Here is a 6,014-nt window from a genome sequence, read left to right as displayed (position 1 = left end):
AAAAACATATAGAGTCAACATTCTCTTTCTCTTATTTTTGATGATGACAAAACACTCCTAGATTAAAAGTGCAATGTCTATGTTCAATATGAATGCTTCAAATCTTTATGCATAATGAGTTGCTCCCCCTTAGTCAATGCATCTAGTTTTCTTTAAAGATTTGTAATAAACTATTTATCATATCCATAACAGCTAAATAAGATATACAATGCCCACAGTAGCTAAGGAAGATATATTGAATATCCATAATAACTAGCACATAATATTCAATAAAATCCTAACTAAGCATCACACACATAAATTAAACATGGAAAACTATCACACTCAATTTAACTTACTTTTCCTTCTCTCCTTTTTTGCCATTATTAAAAAAGATATTCAAGACTCCACCTTAATAAGTGCATCTAGATTTTCCTTTAATCTTTAAATCAAACTTTAATGAATAAGAATCATAAGCACTCATATACTTAAGTCATACAAGCTTATAGATATAGTTTAATAACTTCAAGAGTCAAGCTTGTGTTTATGTAAGAACAAATGTATGGGAGTTAAATCATTTCAAGAATTTGTCAAAGATTACTCAAATAATATTCAAGCAAATTTCATCATTTTGTCATAATCAAAACTATAATATTTTTAAAGCTAACAATCTCCCCCTTTTTGATATGACAAAACTATGAGCATAATTTACATTTGAAATGATTTTAAAATCCCCCCCTCAACATATGCATAAAATTAAATTTGCTCATAAACTTTCTCCCCCTTTTTGTTATATCAAAAAGGTTAAGAAGAGTGAGCATTAAACACTTGAGCTCAAGAAACAATGGTTAGGAAAGTCCATCAAGAATATAAGCATTAAGACTATGGATATGTAACCACAAAGTCACTAAGTCATCATATATATGCACTTAATATCCTCAACCATGTCATTAAGAAAAATAACATTCATGAAGTTCAAGAAAGATAAGCATAAGATGTTCAATAAGCACATAAGCAATATTTCAACTCCAATACCAAGTGTTAAAGCTCAATAAACCAATTGATAGATGTAAGTAAAATCTCCTCATTTGTAAAAGCAAAATATCAATTATGAGAGATGGAATTATTTTAAAGCTCATTATATCAATTGGTAAAGCACTAGTAAAGACTTCCCTTATCATTAAGCATTTTAAGCATATCAACTTCAAGGCTCAAAACATTTAAGAAATATATGATCAATTTAAAGCTCAAAAGAGAATAGACAATTATAAAGCTTGATGCTAATTTTAAAGCTAGACACTAATTGAGAAAACTTAAGGCTTGATACCAATTATGCATTTCAACATTCAAGTTTAAGTGAGAAGCAATATAAGGCACAATATCTATTTTGGTGTTTAGAAAGACGTTACCGACAGCGAAGAACACCAAATGTGGAATCTCACAAAACCGTGTTTTTGAATATCTTAATTCCTTATGATATCAAGGACAATGATTGACTCCCTTTAAGAAATCATAAGCTCAATACAAATTGTTAGAGATCCTCAATAGATCAAATATTAGGAGAGAAATCATGAGCCTAGAATAAATGAGCATTCAAATGGATATTCAATTTATTTTTCTAATGCTCAAGTATTCATGGAACGAAAAGAGTATAAGCATTCGAATAGATGTTCAACATACGCATCAAATACTCATATTTCAAGAAATGTTTGCAAAGTAGTTCCTAGGCATGTCTAAGGTATCATTAGTCTTCAAGCATTATTCTTAATTATCATCGAGTATTATCAATCATCATCAAGCATTCATTATTTATTTTCAATATCAATCAACCAAGCAATATTAATCAAGCATTTTCAGGAAATTCCCTAAGATTAGCAACTCAAGGAGAAATTAAAAAATATCATCATTAAGCATTTTTAGTGAGTATTTTTCCCAATCAATTCTGAGCAGTCATTCATCCAAATCATTTTGAAGCAACCATTGCAAGATGTATTCTCCATATTATATATGAAATTGTCAATTCAAGGAGAACTTTCAAAGAAGGCATATCATTATTAACGAAGCATGACTAAGGCATTTTGCATTATTGCAATCATGTATGAGAGTTATGATCAAATAATCACAAACATGGTTACAAGAAATAACATGGCTATCTTCCTTAATCATGATTCCAATTTTGTTCATCAAAATGCAAGCATGAGTTCAATATAAACATATACCCATTGAAAAAATATGCAACCATTGAAGTTCAAGGTACATGCAATTTCTCAATAATTCATGATTCATGAGTGATATCAATTGTTATAGAATATTGAAAGTAAAGCACTCAACTCATGAATATATTCAAAGTGAACATTCAATCATCAATGAATACCAATTATCAAGATTCAAGAAAGAGATATTTAATCAAAGCACATTAGGCATTCATTGCTAACTAAAGCTATAGGCCATATTTTATTTGACATGTCAAGTTGTTTATGGTGACCTATAAGCTAAAGTTGGATGCACACAAAATCTTTAGATCATGTAAACGTTAAGGCTCAATGAAGACATAGTTAACATTTAAATGCATATTCAAAATAAATTTCAACTATGTCAACTCACAATATATGCCATGATCAAACTTGACAATTAAATTCATATTCAAATGCATAGCTCAAGTCAAGTTTTAGACTTCAAACCTTAAGGTCAAGCATAAAAAAAAATCATATAAGCATGTGTCTTGACCAATATAGTAGATGAACCAAAAATATTTTCATTAAGTTCAATGAGTTCATCCTAATCGAATAAGTATGCATAATCAAGAAATCAATTTTGAAACAATCATTTGAGCACAAACGTAAAATATATTTCAAGAATTGTTCCTAGATTAGCATTTGAACATTTCAATTTTCATGAGAAGATATTTTCTATATATGCAAATGAAAATCCAATCGGATTAACAAATTCAAGCATTGATGAAAAATTTCTCATATTTCTATTTTGTCATTGTAAATACATGAGAATTAATGGAATCAATATGAGTGTCATGCTTGGGAATAAGTAGATTTATGTCATCAAAAAGGATTTCCCATTTTCAGCAAGTTTTGCAATTTTAAGAACATGTACTTGCACCAAATGATCATGAAATTATTCATAATGCATGTTTTTAAAAGTCAAGAATCATCTTTGAAAAGGAAATTCAGTAAAGAAAATATTATAATGGACAAGAAGTAAAGTAAAAAGACATTTTGGAACTCAAAACCTGTCCATTTTGGCTTTAAAGCACTCAAGAGTCGACTGCATATCCCTTGGGTCCATTTTTTATCATTCCAGCAGCATTGTTTGCATTTTGTTCTCCAATAGTCGACTATCTATGTTAAAAAGTCAATTATGCTGGATTCCTGCACATTGAAAAGCTAGAAAAAAGAGCAAAACATGCAATGTTCCAAGGCATAATGATCTCAAAACATGGATTTGTGTGAGAACAATTTAGAATTTCATTTCAACCATGTTTGGAACATTATTTTGGACATGTATGATCAAAGATTCTTCAAGAAAAACATGTGAACTCAAATTTTGGTTTTTATTGCTCATTGTTCACAAGTGCAAAAAAGTTGAAATGCTCATTTGAAGAATCATGCCTTTAATATGCTCAAACATATTCAATTTACATCATGATGCGTGACTATGACTTCTAACATGTATAATAAGTATTTAAACATGTTTAAGCATAATAAGCATCAAATTTAGCATTTTCTACAATTTTTCAACTTATGGACAAAAATGCCCTTAAGGTTATTCAAGCAATCATTTGTAACAAGAACAAGATATAATGGCATTTTCAACACAAGGTATGCTTGTTCAAGTTATATATCATTGAAATCATTATAATCTCAAGGATTCCAAACATTGCAAATAGATATGTTCTTTTTATTGAAAAATTCCATCAATGTTAAATTATCACACCCAAAATCATGCTTAAAAAATCCCTTTCAATCAATTTTACCAATCATAAGAGAAATACCAAGCAACATCGAATTTGTGCAATTTATATAAATATATCAAATCAAGTTTGCTCAATCATGCTATATCATTAAAAAAAAAAATTAATTTCAATCAAGGAGAATAAAAAGATTTCACAAGAAAATCAATTGATAAATATTTAATCTTTCTTTGCAAACTTTTTAACTTGAAACATTCAAGATTAGACTTGCTTTGTGAAAAATCATGAGCTCAATGTCACTCAATTTTGTTTCATTATGCTCTAAATGATTTATGAAATATGTAATGGGCATAATGAATCATGTATATGCATGTCAAGGGTCATTTGCAAATATCTCACAATTATGTTCCAAAAATGCCCTTATGATCATTCAAGCTAACAAGCAAGCATACACATCCAATAAGAACAAGTCATGAGTATTTTCATTATGAAACACACTTGTTCAATTCATAAATCATTCTAAACTTAAAGGATGGCAACTTTTTTTTTTTTCATTTAAGCTCATTTTGCTTTAAAAGTACCAATCAAATTAGTTAAAACTTTCAAGCTCATTGTCAACCATCTTGAACTATTCAAGCAAGTTCTAGAATATAAATCAAGATTGTTCAAATGGTCAACTTATGTTAAGCACAAGGAAATCAAAGAAATTTTTTCTTAACTCAATTTTCCTTGTCTTAAGCTACTTGAATAAGTATGAGTGTAAGTCATCAAGTATGCTCATATTTCTATCACATTATCTAGCCTTTCATGTTTCAAAATTATCCACAAAAATCATTTTTCCTCAAAGAAGTAGTATAGAAACGATGTCATAAATCATGAGGAAATTTTATAGAAACAATTTTCTCAAAATAAGGATGATGACATATTCAAGATTAAATATAAGTACATACTCCATCTTTAGATTCATACTTCCTTGCAACTTATAGCATGTATCATATCAAATCAGGTTGCATAGCCAAGATTTATTGATAAAGCTCAAAGAATTTTGCACTTAATATTCAAGCAAGAATAGGCAACTAAAATTTTCAATGTAGAAAAGCAAACAATTTTAGAAACCAAGCGAAATGAATGAAACATTCAATAAATAAGCAATCAAGATTCTCATTAAAAAAAATTTAGCATAGAAATCACCTATTTTCCTTTACGTGTGACTAAAGAGCATCCATTCTTCAAGAATTATTCCTCCTTGCTCTAGCACACCTACAAGAGACATTTTTCATTTGATATTTGGTATCCAAATTGCTTTGGATCCTTGAAAGTTTGTCTCATTGCATAAAGTTCCTTTTGGAACCCAAATTTTTCTAATTTTCTGCACATTTCTTTTTCTAAAGCAATCATAGGATAAATGTCCAATTCTATCACATACAAAGCATCTATGGGAGAAATCATTAACATTTCTTATGAAATTTGTGCTTTTTCTTGATGATTCTTTTCTTAAATTCTTAAGAGCAGTATTTTCAGCAACTGCAGCTTGTAAAGCATTTGTTCTGTTTTTAAACTTCAATTGTATATTTTCAAAATCTATTTTTGAATGTTCTAATTCAATTTGCAGAAAATTTCTTTGCTCAAAAACAAAGTTGAAATCATGTCTTATCTTTTCCAAATCATTTTCAAGAGATGCAGCTTTTCTTTTCAAAACTTTATATTTTGATGCAAGCTTTTCAAACTCATCATAGAGACATTCATATTCATCTTGCAGCTCATCAATTGAAATATCACAAGAAATATAAGACACCTCGGATTCATCATCTTTGGCCATCAAGCACAAGTTTGATCTTTCTTTCACTTTCTCATTTAATAAATCTTCAAATTTATTTTCATGTCAAAATTCCTTTTTCCAAAACATCAATTTGCTCTTGGTAAGCTTTAAAATCCTTTTCCAAATTTTCATTTTCTTTTTCCAAATTAATTAAAAAATCATTTTTTGTTTTCATCAAAAAATCATTTTCAACATCAAGTGTGGAAATGATTTTCTTGTTCTTTATCTTAATTTTCTCAAACTCAAAAGCTAAATCCTCAAAAGCATCATGTAATTCATTGAAAACACATG

The sequence above is a fragment of the Theobroma cacao genome, chromosome 5 (genome assembly GCF_000208745.1).
Source record: "Theobroma cacao cultivar B97-61/B2 chromosome 5, Criollo_cocoa_genome_V2, whole genome shotgun sequence".
NCBI lineage: Eukaryota > Viridiplantae > Streptophyta > Magnoliopsida > Malvales > Malvaceae > Theobroma > Theobroma cacao.
The sequence above is the reverse complement of the archived record's forward strand: the minus strand, read 5'-3'. Positions refer to the sequence as shown.